We start from the raw sequence: 6,000 nt of genomic DNA on the forward strand, positions 1-6,000 counted from the left end.
CTGAGCTAGAAAGTTATAAATTGTAGAACAGTCTGTTTAAAGATATAATTCAAGTATAATAATAATAATAATAATAGTAGTAGTAGTAGTAGTAAAGTTGGAAGGGACCTTGGAGGTCATCTAGTCCAACCCCCTGCTCAGGCAGGAAACCCTAGACTAGTGAGGGTGAAAAACTGGTCCCGCCCCCACTCCAACCCCTGGCTGCGCTGCTGCACGTGGGCCTCGCTCAGGGGCAACTCTCCTTCCCGGGGGCTGCTGGAAAGAAGGGGGTTGTGGGGGGAGCGAGGCTGGGGCAACGGCACGTGTGGCCACAGAGAGGGCTCCGAGTGCCGCCTCTGGCACCCGTGCCATAGGTTCGCCACCACTGCCCTATACCACTTCGGACAAATGGCTGTCCAGTCTCTTCTTAAAAACTTCCAGTGTCGGAGCATTCACAGCTTCTGGAGGCAAGGAGTTCCCCTGATTAATTGTTCTCACTGTCAGGAATTTTCTCCTGAGTTCTAGGTTGAAAGAGAGAAGCTGCTTCGGCAGCTGCCCTCCCTCAAAAGAGCATCTCCTCAAGAGAAAGGGAGAAGACCATGGTCCCTGGCATGGACACCTGGCACCTGACGCGAGAAGCCAGCTGAGGTGGGACTGCCCACTGGCTATCAAGGGCCTTCCCCCTCCCCCGAGCACATGACAGCCTGCTTTGGGGACAGGGAGGGCTGTAGAGTAAGGAAGGAGCAGGTGGGATGGGGGGGCTTCTGGTTCAGACCATACCACCAAACATGACCACACCATGTTATTTGGAAAAGCTTCATGGAGGAGGAGGAGGAGGGTCGGGTATGGTGAAGTGGAATGGAATGGAATGGAATGGAATAGAATAGAATAGAATAGAATAGAATAGAAAATATGGAATAGAATAAAATAGAATAGAATACAATAGGGAAGGGAATAGAATAGAATATAGAATAAAACAGAACAGAATAGAATAGATGAATAGGATAGGATAGGATAAAATCAATGGAATGGAATGGAAGAGGATAGGATAGGATAGGGTAGGGTAGGGTAGGATAGGATAGGATAGGATAGGATAGGATAGGATAGGATAAAATAATAGAATATTCTAATAGAATAGAACAGAACAGAATAGAATAGAATATAGAATAAAATAGAATAGAATAGAATAGAATAATAGAATATTCTAATAGAATAGAACAGAATAGAATAGAATATAGAATAAAATAGAATAGAATAGAATAGAATAGAATAGAACAGAACAGAACAGAATATAGAATAAAATAGAATAGAATAGAACAGAATGGAATAGAATAGATAAAATAATAGAATATTCTAATAGAATAGAACAGAACAGAATAGAATATAGAATAAAATAGAATAGAATAGAACAGAACAGAATATAGAATAAAATAGAATAGAATAGATAAAATAATAGAATAGAATAGAATAGAACAGAATAGAATATAGAATAAAATAGAATAGAATGGAATAGAATAGAATAGAATAGAAGCTGGAAGGGACCTTGGAGGTCTTCTAGTCCAGCCCCCACCCCAGTCCAAGCAGGAGCACCTATGCCATTTCAGAAGGAGAAGACGCTGGTGATCTGCACTCACCTGACTCTTTCAAACGAAGGACCTGGACCTTGGAAGAACAGTAAGTGGCCCCTTTATCCCAGCAACTCCGGCCCTTGTGACCTGCCTTGCGCAAGGGGGACCTCTGGAAGCCGCCCAGCTGGCACCTCCTTCCAGCCCACTTGCCCAACTCTTGTGCCCACCTCTTGTCTCGCCTGACCACCGATGTCCAGAGTCCAACCCAGCTGGGCTGCCCCCGCCCCCCCAAGGTGGTTGAGCTGCTCTCCACTCCCTCTCTGCACTTCACAGCCAGCCAAAAACGGCGGGCTCACATCGCCAGCACGGCCTTTTCACCGATCGGCAGGCGGGAGAAGGGACAGCTCCAATGTTTGCTCCGAGTGCCGGGTGGAGGATGCAACTCACGAGGCGTGTCGGAGGTGGTGGTGGTGGTGCAAGAGGCCAGGGCTGCAGGTAGGCCAGGCTGGGACAGGAGCATCAGGTTCTGCTGGCTTTGGGGCCAGGGAGGGGTTCAAGGAACGCCCCATCTTGACCAACACGGCTTACTCAATCCAGGAAGATTCAGGGAAACCAAACAAAGGGCCTTTTGGCCTCAATAAAATCTCCCGGGCAGTTCAGGACGTTCACGCCAGGTTAAGCGCATGACCAGGAAAAAGGACAGCCTCAGCTCCAGCCTGCCAACTGTGCTCCAGCTGTGCCCAAGGTTCCTGCATTGAAGGAACAGAGTTCACGCTCCCATGGAGGAAATGCTTCTGAAGCCAGAGGCTCAAATGGTTTGGTATCATATTATACTGCACTGGTAAGGCCACACTTGGAATACGGCATCCAGTTTTGGTCACCACAATGTAAAAAAGATGTTGAGACTCTAGAAAGAGTGCAGAGGATTAGGGGACTGGAGGCTAAAACATATAAGGAACGGTTGCTGGAATTGGGGATGTCTAGTTTAATGAAAAGAAGGACGATGGGGGGACATGATAGCACTGTTCCAGTATCTCAGGGGCTGCCCCAAAGAAGAGGGAGTCAAGCTATTCTCCAAAGCACCTGAAGGCAGGACAAGAAGCAACGGGTGGAAACTAATCAAGGAGAGAAGCAACCTGGAACTAAGGAGAAACTTCCTGACAGTGAGAACAATTAACCAGTGGAACCACCTGCCTCCAGAAGCGGTGAAAGCTCCAACACTGGAAGTTTCTAAGAAGAGACTGAACAGCCATTTGTCTGAAATGGTCTAGGGCAGTGGTTCTCAACCTGTGGGTCGGGACCCCATTTGGGGTCAAACGACCATTTCAAAGGGGTCGCCAAACAACGTAGTCTGCCATTCTCCCCCCCTTTTCCTTAGCTGTGCTACTCCCTTTTATTCTATTGCCTTTTGAAAGCCAATAGAATAGACTCTCTTGAATAGAATCTAATTCTATTGGCTTTCCAAAGCCAATAGGAATTGTCCAGGCTGTCTCTGCCCTGCTGAGCCCGCCAAAAGTCCCAGTCTGCAAACAGTGCTGCACCAGTTGAGTAATCCTCGACTTACGACCGGTTGGGGGTTGCGGCATTAAAAAGGTTGAGAACCACTGGGCTAGATAAATTGCCAAGTCGTGGCAGATGGTGCAAGATGGGGTCCCCGACACCTAGCTGGGACAGAGAGTCCTTGCAGAAGTTGAGATCAGTCAAAATGGAGCTGGGAGGGACCTTGGAGGTCTTCTAGTCCAGCCCCCTGCTCAGGCAGGAGACTCAACACCAGGGGTCCTCAACCTTGCCAACTTTAAGACCTGGGGACTTCAACTGGCTGAGGAATTCTGGGAGTTGAAGTCCCCAAGTCTTAGTTGCCAAGGTTGAGGACCCCTGCCCTATGCCATTTCAGACAGGTGGCTGTCCAGTCTCTTCTTAAAAACCTCCAGGGATGGATCACCCACAACTTCTGGTGGCAAGGTGTTCCACTGATCAATTAACAAAATAACAGAGCTGGAAGGAACCTACCTTGGAGGTCATCTAGCCCAGCCCCTTGCTCCAGCAGGAGACCCTGCGCCATTCCAGACAAGTGGCTGTCCAGTGTCTACTTAAAAACCTCCAGGGATGGATCACCCACAACTTCTGGAGGCAACTTCCCTTCCACTGGTTAACTGTTTTCACCGTTAACGTTAATTATTCTCGCTGTTAGATGCAGCCTGGGAAACCAGTAAGAGCTGCCTACAGCATAAGGAAGAGTTAATTTCCTGGGAGTGTATTTGTCTGAATTGACGGCTCTTGTTTGGGCTGAACCTTTGGAAGTGAAGGACTGAATTTCTCTGTGTTGAGGGTCTTCGGATAGACCACACTTGGAATCCTGCATCCAGTTTCGGTCACCGCGATGTAAAAAAGTTGTTGAGACTCTAGAAGGAGTACAGAGAAGAGCAACAAAGATGATCAGGGGACTGGAGGTTAAAACATATAAGGAACGGTTGCTAGAATTGGGTATGTCTCGTTTAATGAAGAGAAGGACGAGGGGCGACATGATAGCAGTCTTCCAATATCTCAGGGGCTGCCCCAAAGAAGAAGGAGTCAGACTATTTTCCAAAGCGCCCGAAGGCAGGACAAGAAGCAACGGATGGAAACTAATCAAGGAGAGAAGCAACCTAGAACTAAGGAGAAACTTTCTGACAGTGAGAACAATTAACCAGTGGAACCACCTGCCTCCAGAAGAGGTGAATGCTCCAACACTGGAAGTTTTTAAGAAGAGACTGGACAGCCATTTGTCTGAAATGGTATAGGGTTTCCTGCCTGAGCAGGGGGTTGGGCTAGATGACCTCCAAGGTCCCTTCCATCTTTACTACTACTACTACTACTACTACTACTACTACTACTACTACTACTACTACTATTTTATTATTATTAACACACTTTAGTGCAGAGGGGGTGGGGGGGGTGGAAACTGCTCAGACTGGCAGGTGTTTGGTAGGTTCATAGAATCCTAGAAGGGCCAGAAGGGTCCAGCGCCCACCGGGACAAATAGTTGGATCCCATGATGAGACCAGGTTAATTCCTGACATTGTACCCAACCACTCACCGCATCGGGGATCCCCCGTGAGAGACATCCTGTGGGGCCCCAAGAACGACACCTGGACTTACTCAAGAGTAGCTTCCTCGTTGCTCTTCACCTATCAACAGAATCTTGCCAGACTGAAGCAAGTATTTGCATAGCTGCAGATACATTCTGGGAATAGCAAGGAGGGGCTGGTTTAACCTCTTCCTGCCGCCCAAACTTCCCAAGCTCCGCTGCCTCTTCGGGGAATCCAGACTGCATTCCACCCCAGTCCAGCTACTCAGATCTGAAGCTACTTTGGGAGGGGTGCAGGAAGGGTGTCGCTTCAAGGAAGCCAGGTTTCATCCTGGCCTTGCGTAATGTGAGAGTTGGGGCAGTTCCAGAAAAATGCAGATTTGAGTGATTCCTCTCTATCATCGCTGTTGCAGGGAAGGGAAGCTACATGGCCTCCAAGGCACCTTTTCTGCCCTGGACCCATAAGGCTGCGCAGCCTAGGAGAAATGGGGCAGTTAGGAAGACGACGGAGAAATGACTCTGGAAAGAATGCAGAGAAGAACAAAAAAGATGACTGGAAGGCCAAAACGTATGAAGAACGGTTGCAGGAATTGGATATATCTAGTTCAGGGGGTAGGCAACCTTGGCTCTTTTATGACTGGTGGACTTCAACTCCCAGAATTCCTGAGCCAGTATGGGGAAACTATGGCCCCTTCATGACTTGTGGACTTCAACTCCCAGAATTCCCTGAGCCTGCATGGCTCAACTTGGAAACCTCTCCCTTTCCCCTCAGCATGGCTGGCTCAGGAATTCTGGGAGTTGAAGTCCATCAGTCATAAAAGAGCCAAGGTTGCCTAGCCCTGGTCTAGTTTAATGAAGGACGAGGGGGGACAGGATAGCAGCCTTCCAGTATCTCAGGGGCTGCCCCAAAGAAGAGGGAGTCAAGCTATTCTCCAAAGCGCCTGAAGGCAGGACAAGAAGCAATGGAGGGAAACTCATCAAGGAGAGAAGCAACCTGGAACTAAGGAGAAACTTCCTGACAGTCAGAACAATTAACCAGTGGAACAAAATTGGACAACCACCGGTTTGAAATGGTAGTTTTTCCTGCCCGAGCAGGAGGGCTGGACTAGAAGACCTCCAAGGTTCCTTCCAATTCTCTTATTCTGTATTCTGTGCTTCCTATGTTAGGTTTCAAGGATACTGTCCAGCTGTGCCAGGAAGGGACAGTTCCTCTGCAGCTAGTTTTTGTAATCTTTGGGAAAAGATCTTGTTGGGCAAGGCTGAAGCCTTCCATGATAAATGTAGGGCTATACTTACCATGTCCACGTGTGAAATTTGTGTTTCTGTTTATTTACACAAAGGAGTACAAAGTGTAAGCAGGACACTTTGGATTGCGGTCTCTCAGTC

At 48.1% G+C, this 6,000-nt stretch overlaps 1 protein-coding gene across 1 annotated transcript in view; it reads right to left on the bottom strand.

The window, feature by feature from the left end:
• The window catches only part of GPT (glutamic--pyruvic transaminase), a 39,129-nt gene extending 37,391 nt beyond the window's left edge, over nt 1–1,738 (bottom strand). Inside the window, exon 1 of the mRNA XM_039330161.1 lies at nt 1,614–1,738. The gene's annotated coding sequence lies outside the window, so the exon portion shown is untranslated. The remainder of the gene's footprint in view (nt 1–1,613) is intronic.
• Between the last annotated feature and the right edge of the window lie 4,262 nt (nt 1,739–6,000).

Source organism: Crotalus tigris, unplaced genomic scaffold (assembly GCF_016545835.1).
Source record: "Crotalus tigris isolate CLP2741 ecotype Arizona unplaced genomic scaffold, ASM1654583v1 scf7180000024426.592134, whole genome shotgun sequence".
NCBI classification, from domain to species: Eukaryota; Metazoa; Chordata; class Lepidosauria; order Squamata; family Viperidae; genus Crotalus; species Crotalus tigris.